The 13,385-nt window shown below is 35.4% G+C and overlaps 1 protein-coding gene across 1 annotated transcript in view; it reads right to left on the bottom strand.

Annotated features, from left to right (window-relative positions):
* Positions 1-13,385, bottom strand: part of LOC136028779 (uncharacterized protein C2orf42 homolog) — a 54,441-nt gene that overhangs the window by 33,596 nt on the left and 7,460 nt on the right. The window lies entirely within an intron of this gene.

The raw sequence follows: 13,385 nt of genomic DNA, 5'->3' as shown, positions 1-13,385 counted from the left end.
ACTCTGGTTGATCCTAAAAAATCCTACTATTCACCTCAGCACCAAAGCAAATTATTGACACTAGGACTTGAATCTCAGCCCTTTAGGACATAGAATTGTAAGTTGAGGAATATTCATCCATGGTAGTGTCTGTTAGTTTGATTTAATTATCTAATTTAATTCTGTTTTTTTAGGTTTCATTAATTTATACATAGTAGTTTCTGTTCATTTTAACCTTTAGATTACAATATTATGTGTCTTAATTTTAATAAAATAAATGTGTCTTAATTACTGTTTATTTTTAGTTTAAACTTGCCTCTTAATTTTTTAAACTTCTTTTTGAAGAGTATTTATTTTACTAATTACTTCTAAGTACAGTAGCTTCTTTGTTTGTAGAATGAATTTTCTGAAAAGCAAGTGGGAAAATAGTAAATGGAGGATATGGCAAATATGCTCTATGATTCAAAGATGTTTCTGCTGCACGTTGTTTTTAATTTTACTAATTTTTTTTCTTGTGCAGCAAAGTTACTCTCCAACACAATACTTCAAACAATTATTTCCCAGTACTAAATAAACCCATGGAACTGATTACACTTTATTGTAAGTTTAGTGGTAAAATACCATTATTTTTTAGGTAATTTCCCATCAAATTGCTGGCTCTTAAGGTCAATCTCCGAGGTTTGAAGCCAATGCTATTTTCCTATAGCAGTGAAATGCGTATCAAACAGTTCGTGGTAACGAACTGTAGTAAGGAGCGACCCGGCTCAATAGTAACCAAAACTCTAAAAAATTGAATTTTGATATCAATAGCTACATCAAAAGAATCGCATTTTAATGCTGATTTTAAATATATAAGTTTCATCAAGTTTAGTCTAACCCATCAAAAGTTACGAGCCTGAGAAAATTTGCCTTATTTAGGAAAATAGGGGGAAACACCCCCTAAAAGTCGTAGGATCTTAACGAAAATGACACCATCAGATTCAGCGTATCAGAGAACCCTACTGTAGAAGTTTCAAGCTCCTATCTACAAAAATGTGGAATTTTGTATTTTTTGCCAGAAGACAAATCACGGGTGCGTGTTTATTTGTTTGTTTTTTTTTTTTTTTTTTTCCCAGGGGTCATCGTATCGACCAAGTGGTCCTAGAATGTCGCAAGAGGGCTCATTCTAACGGAAATGAAAAGTTCTAGTGCCCTTTTTAAGTGACCAAAAAAATTGGAGGCCATCTAGGCCCCCTCCCACGCTCATTTTTTTCCCAAAGTCAACGGATCAAAATTTTGAGATAGCCATTTTGTTCAGCATAGTCGAAAACCATAATAACTATGTCTTTGGGGATGACTTAGTCCCCCACAATCCCTGGGGGAGGGGCTGCAAGATACAAACTTTGACCAGTGTTTACATATAGTAATGGTTATTGGGAAGCGTACAGACGTTTTCAGGGGGATTTTATTTTGTTTGGGGGTGGGGCTGAGGAGAGGGGGCTATGTTGGAGGATCTTTCCTTGGAGGAATCTGTCATGGGGGAAGAAAAATTCAATGACAAGGGCGCAGGATTCTCTAGCATTACTATAAGAAAACAATGAAAAATAAACATGAAAACGTCTTTTCAAATAAAAGGAAGAAGTAGCATTGAAACTTAAAACGAACAGAGATTATTACGCATATGAAGGGTTCTAAAAATACTTTAGCATAAAAAGCGAGGTATTTAGGAGGAGATAAATACCTTGCTCTGTATGCTAAAGTATTTTTATCAATTTCAACTATTTATTCTACGGCATTTCCGATTCAGGGGTCATTCTTAAAGAATTGGGACAAAACTTAGGATTTAGTGTAAAGAGCGAGGTATTAACGAGGGTACAAACCCCCTCGTATACATAATAAAAATATAAGGTTATGAAAGTTTGTTACGCAAGTTAATTCTTAAGTTACGTATATTTTTTACTAATAAAAACGTACGTTAAAAATTAAAAGTTATAGTTGCCTTTTTAAGTAACCGAAAAATTGGAGGGCAACTAGGCCTCCTTCTCCACCCCTTATTTCTCAATATCGTCTGATCAAAACTAAGAGAAAGCCATTTAGCCAAAAAAAGAATTAATATACAAATTTCATTTTAATAATTTATGTGCGGAGAGCCAAAACCAAACATGCATTAATTCAAAAACGTTCAGAAATTAAATAAAAAAAAACTAATTTTTTTAGCTGAAAGTAAGGAGCGACATTAAAACTTAAAACGAACAGAAATTAATCCGTATATGAAATGAGTTGTCCCCTCCGCAATCCCTCGCTCTTTACGCTAAAGTTTGACTCTTTGCCATAATTCTACTTTTTAAAACAATTAAAAGCTTTAGCGTAAAGAGCGAGGGATTGCGGAGGGGACAACTCATTTCATATACGGATTAATTTCTGTTCGTTTTAAGTTTTAATGTCGCTCCTTACTTTCAGCTAAAAAAATTAGTTTTTTTTTATTTAATTAACAACAGACACGAGCAGATTCTTTAATGAAAAAATTCCTGTAGCTTCATTGAAAGCTTTAACATGAATAGGCCGAACAAATTTGCATTTTTTTTCTTTAGAGCTTCATAAAAATTAATTAGTGGGGACACCTCTAATTTTTAAAAGTAGTAATAAGATTAATTTTAGAAGACGTAGAGAATTGTAAAGTAGCCTCTCGATTTGCCACAAAATTTCAAAATTTTTGGCCGTGAATTTTTTTTTTGTTATCATCAGTTTCCTTTAAAATTTGCCATTTAAGATATTCTTCCTATACTATTTAAAAGGGTTGTACTAATCATACAGCCTTGATTTTTGTGTCGTTTTGTAGATCTTATACCGATAAATAATCCCAAAGATTCTCAAGTTTGTAGTTATGTGGAATGATTTTTAGCAATAATTCTTAGTATTCAAAATTTCCTCCTTTCTCATTGGCTTGACCACTCCTTGAGGGGTTTGCCAGAATATCATTAAGAATGTTGACATCTCCTTAGCATTGCGACCAGATTTAAAAGGAAGTTGAAAACATGTATAATTGGCAACAACACCTTGAGGCAATATCATATTTAACACTTCATACGAATTGGCATTTTTTAGGTTACAAAGCTGTTACAACGCAGATAACATTATTGGCCTTCAAAAGTAAAGAAACACCGATTGTAGGCCTATAAAATGTATGAACATTATTTTTAAAAAGTACATTATTCTTAAAAACACATCATTTTAAATATTATTGGCCTTTAAAAGTAAAGAAACACCGATTGTAGACCTATAAAATGTATGAACCTTATTTTTAAAAAGAAAATTTATCTTAAAAACACATTATTTTAATCATTATTGGCCTTTAAAAGTAAAGAAACACCGATTGTACGCCTATAAAATGTATGAACGTTATTTTTAAAAAGAACAATAACCTTAAAGACACATTATTTTAAACATTATTGGCCTTTAAAAGTAAAGAAACACTGATTATAGGCCTATAAAATGTATGAACATTATTTTAAAAAAGAATATTATTCTTAAAAAGAATATTATTCTTAAAAACACATTATTTTAAACATTATTGGCCTTTAAAAGTAAAGAAACATCGATTGTAGGCCTATAAAATGTATGAATATCATTTTTAAAAAGAACGTTATTCTTTAAAACACATTATTTTAAACATTAGTGGCTCTTAAAATTAAGAAACGCCGATTGTAGGCCTATAAAATATACGAACATTATTTTTTTTAATCTAAAGTTGTAGGATATTCGTCCATTTTAGTTCCACGGGATCTCATTTCATTCCTAATAGTGCCGTATCTTGGAATATTTTGGTTTTTCCCCATCATCTCATACAGTTGACGATTTATAGGCTCGTTCATAAATGGTTGATTACCCCGGTTTGGAACCGGGGTAATCATATACTTTGCTTTACGGAGTAATGCATATACTACTAAATTAATGTCATTTAAAGTAATATATTCGTGAAGGTACATAATAAACACTGGGCACCCTTGCCCTGGGGTATACAAGTAATATAAATACAAGTAAGGGAGGAAGGAAATCCCTAGGGGTATTTAATAAATTTTTCAAACTACTTATATTTATATACTATTCGTCAGAAACAAGAGCTAAGAGCTCATATCGCACTTATGACGAGGTCAAGAGGAGCCAAGAGCTCATATGATATGACCTGTAGTAACATTCTAAGAATCAATAGATTGCTTTAAAAGGAAAATCAGAGGCTTAATGCCGGTCGGGATTTAAAATAAGAGCTCTGATTCAAGAGGTCCTTCTAAATATCAAAATTCATTAAGATCCGATCACCCACTCGTAAGTTAAAAATACCTCAATTTTTCTAATTTTTCCTTTCCCTTTAGCCCCCCAGATGGTCGAATCGGGGAAAACAACTGTAACGAGTCAAAGAGTGCAGCTCCCTGACATACCTAACAATTTTCATCGTCCTAGCACGTCCAGAAGCACTAAACTCACCAAAGCGCTGAACCAAACCACCTAACTCCCCCAAAGAAAGCGGATCCAGTCCGGTTACGTCAATTACGTATCTACTGTGTTTATAAGCGTTTTCCAAGATTTACGGTTTCCCCCTCCAACCCCCCCCCCCAATGTCAACAGATCTGGTCGGGATTTGAAAGAAGAGCTCTGATACATGAGTTTCTCCTAATTATCAAATTTTTTTAAGATCCGGTCACCCATTCTTGAGTTAAAAACACCTCAATTTTTCTAATTTTCCCAAATTAACAACTTCCAGCTCCCCCAAAGAGAACGGATCCGTACCAATAATGTCAATCTCGTATCTATAGCTTGTGCTTATTCTTCCCATCAAGTTTCATCTCGATCTCTCCACTCTAAGCGGTTTCCAAGATTTCCGGTTTCCAAGGTTTCTGTTTTTCCCTCCAGCCCTCTATGTCCTTGGATCCAATTCTAATTGAAAATGGATTATCTGAGACATAAGATTCTTCTGCATATTAAGTTTCATTAAGATCCGATCACCCATTCGTAAGATACCTCGATTTTCACGTTTTCCAAGAATTCCAGTTTCCCCCTCCAGCTCCCTTCAGTGTCATCGGATCTGGTCGGGATTTAAAATGAGAGTTTTAAAGCACAAAATCCTTCTAGATATCAAATTTCATTAAGATCTGAACACCCGTTCGCAAGTTACAAATACCTCATTTTTTCTAATTTTACCGAATTACCCCCCTCCCCCCCAACTCCACCAAAGAGAGCGGATCCAAACCGGTTATGTCAGTCACCTATCTTGGACTTGTGCGTATTCTTTCCACCAAGTTTCATCCTGATCTCTCCGCTTTAAGCGTTTTCCAATATATCCTGCCCCCCCCCCCCCCCCAATGACACTGGATCTGGTAGGGATTTAAAATGAGAGATCTGGGTTTCGAGATCCTTCTAAATATGAAATTTCATTAAGGTACGATCACTCTTTCATAAGTTAAAATACTTAATTTTGTCTAATTTTTTAGAATCACCCCCCCCCCCCCTCCCAACTCCCCCAAAGAGAGCAGATCCGTTCCGGCTATGTCAATCCCGTTTCTAGGACTTGTACTTATTTTTACCACCAAGTTTCATCCCGATCTCTTGACTCTAATCATTTTCCAAGATTTTCGGTTTCCCCATCCACCTCTGCCTACTCTCACTGGATCTAGTTGGGATTTGTAATAAGAGTTCTGAAGCACAAGATCCTTCTAAATATCAAGTTTTATAAGATCGAATTACCCGTCCATAAATTACAAATACCTCATTTTTAATTTTTCCGAATTAATCCCCCCAACTCTCCCAAAGAGTGCGGATCCGGTCCAGTTATGTCAGTCACGTATCTTGGATGTGTGCTCATTCTTGCCACCAAATTTCATTCTGACCTCTCCACTCTGAGCGTTTTCCAAGATTTCTGATACCCCCCCCCCCACAACTCTCCCCAATGAAACTGGATTCAGCCAGATCTAAAATGAAAGATCTGAGTTGCAAGATCCTTCTAAATATGAGATTTCATTAAAATTCGATCACTCCTTCGTAACTTAAAAACACCTCATTTTTTCGAATTAACCGTCACTCCACTCCCCCCCCCCACGGACGGTCGAATCGGATAAATGACTATTTCTAATTTAATCTTGTCTGGTACTGATTTTTCTCATTTTTCAGAATTAACCCTCCCCCCAACTTCTCCAAAGAGAGCGGACCCGTTCCGAATATGTCAATCACGTATCTAGGATTTGTGCTCATTTTTACCACCAAGTTTCATCCCGGTCTTTTTTTTCGAATTAACCTTCTCCCCGCTCCCCCCAGATGATCGAATTGGGGATATGACTATTTCTAATTTAATCTAGTCTGGTTCCTGATACGCCAGCCAAATCTCATCGTTCTAGCTTATCTGGAAGTGCCTAAACTAGTAAAACAGGGAAAGACAGACAGACAGACCGACAGAATTTATGATCACTATATGTCACTTCGAAAATACAAAGTGCCACAAAAACTTGTTAATACCACAGAAATTTACGAAACTTTTTCTAAGACCTTTTAAGCCCTGAAAGCAAGAGATAAATTATGGTCTAACTCGGTGTCTTCAAGTATCGCCCCGATTTACGAACAATTAGCTACAACTGAAGCCCAGCTGGAGAAAATAAAAAGTCATCTGCTGGAAAATATAACCAATCAAACAGTTCGTGGTTACGAACTGTAGTAAGAAGCGACCCGGCTCAATAGCAACCAAAACTCTATAAAATGGAATTTTGATACCAATAGTTACATCAAAAGAATCGCATTTTATTGCTGATTTTAAATATATAAGTTTTATCAAGACCAGTTATACTCATCGAAAGTTACGAGCCTGTGAAAATTTGCCTCATTTTAGAAAATAGGGGAAAACACCCCCTAAAAGTCATAGAATCTTAATGTAGAACCTTATTGTTCCCGTTACCTTATTGTAGAAGTTTCAAGCTCCTATCTACAAATATGTGGAATTTCGCATTTTTTTTGGCCAGAAGACATCACGGATGCATGTTTATTTGTTTGTTTTTTTGTTTTTTTTTCCAGGGGTGATCTTATCGACTGAATGGTCATAGACTGTCGCAAAAAGGCTCATTCCAACGGAAATTAAAAGTTCTAGTGCCCTTTTTAAATGAACAAAAAAATTGGAGGGCACCTAGGCCCCCTCCCACGCTCATTTTTCCCATAAGTCTCCGGATCAAAATTCTGAGATAGCCATTTTATTTACCATAGTCGAAAAACCTAATGACTATGTCTTTAGGGACGACTCACTCCCCCGCAGTCACCGTGGGAGGGGCTGCAAGTCACAAACTTTGACCTGTGTTTACATATAGCAATGGTTACTGGGAAGTGTACAGACGTTTTCAGGGAATTTTTTTTGGGTTTAGGGGGAGAGTTGAGGGGGGGGGGGGTTACTTGGGAGGATATTTCCATGGAGAAACTTCTCATGGGGGAAGATAATTTCAATGAAGGTGACGCAGGATTTTCTAGCATTATTTGAAAAAACAACGAAAAAATAAATATGAAAATTTTTTTTCTACTGAAAGTAAGGAGCAGCATTAAAACTTAAAACGAACAAAAATTATTACGCATATGAGGGGTTTACCTTCTCGTTATACCTCACTATTTACGCTTCAAGTATTTTTAGTGATTTCAACTATTTATTCTACGGCCTTTGTGATTCAGAGGTCATTCTTAAGGAATTGGGACAAAATCTAAGCTTTAGTGTAAAGAGCGAGGTATCGACGAGGGTTTAACCCCCTAATATACGCAATAAAAACATACTAATATAGATGTTCGTTACGTAAGTTAATTCGTAAGTTACGTATATTTTTTACCAATGAAGACGTTTGTAAAAAAATAAAAGTTCTAGTTGCTTTTTTAAGCAATCAAAAACTTGGAGGGCAACTAGGCCTCCTCCCTCGCTCCTTTTTCTCAAAATCTTCCGATTAATTGCAATTAATTAATATGTACATTTTGTTTTAATTATTTATGTGCGGAGAGCCAAGATTAAATGAAAGTAAGGAGCAACAACAAAACTTAAAACGAACAGAAATTACTCCGTATATGAAAGGAACTTTTCCTCCTCAACGCCCCGCTCTTTACGCTGAAGTTTCTTACTGTTTTAAAATAGAGTTAAGAGAAGAGTCAAACTTTAGCGTAAAGAGCGGGGCGTTGAGGGGGAAAATCCTCTTTCATATACGGAGTAATTTCTGTTCGTTTTAAGTTTTAATGCTGCTCCTTACTTTCGTTTACTTTCAGTTACTGAAAAGTTCAATGACCCAAATTCATTGAACAAAGAAGGTACTGAACTGATAATCAGCCAGGTTTATGATTCAATCACGCTCGAGTTTAATCCAAAGTTTGCAAAAATTGAGCAGGCTCTACTAGGTTGTCTGAGATTTCAAATTGAAAATTTGGAGGAGAAAATTGGTCGAATAGAAAAAAAGCTTGATAATCAAACAGTTCGTGGTAACGGAGCCACTTGGCTCAATAATAAACGAAACTCTAAAAAACAGAATTTTGATGCTAAAATATACATCAAAAGAATCGGATTTTCATGCTGATTTTAAATATATAAGTTTCATCAGCTTTAGTCTTTGTCATCAAAAGTTACGAGCCTGAGAAAATTTGCTTTATTTTGGAAAATAGCTGAAAACACCCCGTAAAAGTCATAGAATCTTGACGAAAATCACACCATCGCATTCGGCGTATCAGAGAACGCTATAGCGAAAATTTCAAGCTTCTATCTACAAAAATGTGGAATTTCGTATTTTTTGCCAGAAGACAAATCACGGGTGCGTGTTTATTTTTATTTTTTTTTTCAGGGGTCATCGTATCGACCAATGGTCCTAGAATGTTGCAAGAGGGCTCATTCTAACGGAAACGAAAAGTTCTAGTGCCCTTTTTAAGTGATCAAAAAAATTAGAGGGCACATAGGCCCCCTCCCACGCTAATTTTTTCTCCAAAGTCAACGGATCAAAATTTTGAGATAGCCATTTTGTTCCGCATAGTATAAAACCATAATAACTATGTCTCTGGGAATGACTTACTCCCCCACAGTCCCTGGGGGAGGGGCTGCAAGTTACAAACTTTGACCAGTGTTTACATTTAATAATCCTATTGGGAAGTGTAGAGACATTTTCAGGGGGATTTTTTTTGGTTTTGGGGGTGGGGCTGAGGGGAGGGGGCTATGCGGGTAAATCTTTCCTTGGAGAAATATGTCGTGGGGGAAGAGAAATTCAATGAAAAGGGCGCAGGATTTTCTAAAACTACTATAAAAACAACAATGAAAAAATAAACATGAAAAAGTTTTTTCAATTAAGGAGACAGTAAGGAGTAGCATTGAAGCTTAAAACGAACAGAGATTATTACGCATAAGAGGGGCTCTAAATATACTTTAGCATAAATAGCGAGGTATTTAGGAGGAGATGAATACCTCGCTTTTTATGCTAAAGTATTTTTAGTAATTTCAACTATTTACTCTATGGCCTTTCTGATTCAGGGGTCATTCTTAAAGAATTGAGACAAAACTTACGATTTAGTGTAAAGAGCGAGGCATTAGCGAGGGTACAAACCCCCTTATATACATAATAAAAATATAAGAATATAAAAGTTTGTTACGTAAGTTAATTCTTAAGTTACGTATATTTTTACTAATAGAAACGTTAGTTAAAAATTAAAAGTTATAGTTGTCTTTTTATATAACCGAAAAATTGGAGGGCAACTAGGCCTCCTTCCCCACCCCTTATTTCTCAAAATCGTCTGATCAAAACTAAGAGAAAGCCATTTAGCCAAATAGAAATTAATATGCAAATTTCATTCTAATAATCTGTCAATCTGATTCAATACAAAAAATTCAATAAGATTGGACAAGTCCTATGGTGGAGAGCCAAAATCAAACATGCATTAATTCAAAAACGTTCAGAAATTAAATGAAAAAAAAACTAGTTTTTTTAACTGTAAGTAAGGAGCGACATTAAAACTTAAAACGAACAGAAATTACTCGGTATATGTAATGGGTTGTCCCCTCTTCAACGCCTCGCTCTTTGCGCTAAAGCTTTTAATTGTTTTAAAAAGTAGAATTGTGGCAAAGAGTCAAACTTTAGCGTAAAGAGGGAGACGTTGAAGAGGGGACAACCCATTTCATATACGGAGTAATTTCTGTTCGTTTTAAGTTTTAATGTCGCTCCTTACTTACAATTAAAAAAACTAGTTTTTTTTCATTTAATTATGATCAAGAGTCCATGCTTGATAGCCTTGTATTTCATGGGGTAAAGTAGTTTCCTGGTGTAGACACTCATACGACAATATCTAACATTATAAATAGCAAAATGTCTGTGCTGGGCCCTTTACTTTATTTAGTTTACGTGAACATGATGCGCGTTTATCTAAAGGATACATATATTACTAACATTATTGCTAACAAAATTTCCAAAATCCGCAGATAATTTGATAGCAAAAGCTCGTACTACTCTCAAAAGATTAGAGATGTTTACAAGTGTAAGTTTGCTGTGTATGAATGTAAAGAAATTTTTTTACTGACATTCTGTAGAGTGGGTGATTCTGTTGATGTAAGTAGTAAAGTTCTATTTGGTGAAAAGCCTATTTTACAAGTTATTTCACTGCGGTACCTCGGTTTCCATAATGCTTCTAATCTATCGTAGAAGCATCATAGCGACATTATCTCCACCAAAGTTGCACGTGGAGTTGGCATCCTCAAAAGATTGAAGCATATTCTGGCAGAAAGTATTCTTCGCACGATATATTTTGCAATAATCTACCCATATATCATACGGATGTTTAGTCTGGAGAAGCAATTTTTATGTTAATTACAAGCTAAATGGCTTTCTCATAGTTTTGATCGGACGACTTCGCTAAAAAAAGGGGGGTGGGAGAGGAGGCCTAGTTACCTCCCAATTTTTGGTTGCTTAAAAAGACAACTAGATTTGTTTTATTTTTTTTACAAACGTTTTTGTTAGTAACAAACATACGTACCTTACGAATTAACTTATGTAACGAACTTATATATTTGTGTATTTTTATTACGTATATGAGGGGGTTTGCCCCCTCGTCAATACCTCGTTCTTTACACTAAAGCTTGAATTTTGTCCCAAATCTTTCAGAATGACCGTTGAATCACAAAGGCCATAGAATAACTAGTTAGAGTTACTAAAAATACTTTAGCGTAAAGAGCAAAGTATTGTGGAAGAGACGAACCCCCTTATATAAGTAATATTTTATGTTCGTTTTTAAGTTTTAATGTTTACCATTACTTCCAGTTGAAAAAAAATTCTCATTGCCTTTTTTTAAATGATGCTAGAAAGTCCTGCGACCCCTTCATGGAAATTATCTTCCCTTATGAAAAATTGCTCCATGGAAAGATCCTCCCACGTAACCTGCCCCCCCCCCCCGACCCACCCTAACCCCAACACAAAAAGTCCCCCTGAAAACATCTGTACGATTCATAATTAACAACTACTATGTGTAAACAATGGTCAAAGCTTATAAGTTGCCACCCCTCCCCCGGGAGCTGTGGTAGATTTAGTCATCCCCAAAGACATAGTTATTAGGTTTTTGACTAAATTAAACAGAATGGCTATCTCAAAATTTTGATCCGGTGACCTTGGAGAAAAATGTGCGTTGGAGGGGGCCTCGGTGCCCTCCAATTTTTTGGGCACTTAAAAAGGACACTAGAACTTTTAATTTACGTTAGAATGAACCCTCTTGCGACATACTAGGACAACTAGGTCGATACGATCACCCCTGAGGAAAAAACAACAACAAAAAAAACAAAAAAGTACGTAGCCGTTATCTGTCTTCTGGCAAAAATACAAAATTCCACCTTTTTTATGATAGGGGCTTGAAACTTCTACAGTAGGGTTGTCGGATACGCTGACTCTGATGGTGTAATTTTGTTAAGATTCAGTGACTTTTAGAGGGTATTTCCACCTATTTTCTAAAATAAGGCACAGTTTCTCAGGCTCGTAACCTTTGACCGGTAAGACTAAACTTGATGAAACTTATATATTTAAAATTAGCATTAAAATGCAATTCTTTTGATGTAACTATCTGTACCAAAACTTCGGCTTTTAGAGTTTTGGTTACTATTGAGCCTGGTTGCTCCTTACTGCAGTTTGTTACCACGAACTGTTTGAAAATGTAACTTGTCCATGAATAAAAGTAATATATTCTACTATAACGTTGAGATGGAACGTACCAATGTCTCAGGTTTTCCTGTCCCTTATTTGATCTCGTTTTTTTTTCTGCCCATTGTGAAAATTCAAATGCTAAACCGTTATCTGACTTGTAACCAACCAAATTCCAATGGTCAGCTGTTACCAATTAGACATGTGAAAAATTTAAATTCCCTTTAAATCCAGTCGTAATATCTCAATTAAGTCAACAGAGTTTAAATATTCTGGTACAACCCTCAAGAGAGCAATTAAGCCAATGAGAAAGGAGGAAATCTCGGTACGTATTTCAATGCTATCTTAATAGAATTAGCTTTCAACCTAGGAGATTGACCTTAATGCTAAATGAAGGCAAATAACAAAAAAACTTTTGTGTACAGCCCTGTGCTAAGGTAATAGATTTTTGGTCAAATAGGTCCCTATGTGCTGGCAGTATCTTAGCAATATTCTAAATGCTAAATGTCTTTTTATTTCCAATTTACAGCGGAGGTGCAATTATATATTTGTTTTACTCAATTTCAGAATTTAACAGCCTTCTCTGAAAAAATGATGAAAATGCTGAATAATGTTAATGATTTAGGGGATGTGGTACATTAAAGACTTGCCCTATCTCGTCCATTATAAATATTTTAGCTAGTGTGGTCAAACTATTTAGAATTATATTGGCGGCCATGATATAACTGGTAGGAATTAGATGATAGATTTAAATGAACCAGAGAAATTTCCCAGATATCTTAGAAAAACCACTTAATTTCTTTCAATTTGGGCCTAATATAGAGATATATTCAGTTTCGATGAATTGTTCAGAATTGTCTGATTTAAGTACAGGAAATGTTAGTCCCTAAAAATATTTTAGTCTACCTGCTCAAAAAATAATGAAAATCAGTTTCAAGGAATTATCCTTTGAATAATCTTGCCGCTTTGGGAATTTCTGTGCTTTCGCCTGCCTTGATTGACAGACTAGTGGAGAAAAGGTAACTACATTTCAGTGTCTTATAGAAGCAATTAGGTCAAAGTTAGCTGTCATATATATGTTTTCTTTTTCATCTTTTGCTTAGTATTAAGTCAACTTTGGCAAGTGAAAGACAGGTTCTTGTTATATTGTGCACTTAGTATAGCCCTATTAAATTTTGAATTAACCCACCAGCATAAATTGGATTTGAACTCGAATGGATACAATTTTTTCATTATTACAATCTTTTGTATCTGTTGAATACACTATGTTGT

This window comes from Artemia franciscana, chromosome 7, assembly GCF_032884065.1.
Source record: "Artemia franciscana chromosome 7, ASM3288406v1, whole genome shotgun sequence".
Taxonomy (NCBI): Eukaryota; Metazoa; Arthropoda; class Branchiopoda; order Anostraca; family Artemiidae; genus Artemia; species Artemia franciscana.
Note: the sequence above shows the minus strand (reverse complement) of the source record. Positions and strands in the feature narration are given on the sequence as shown.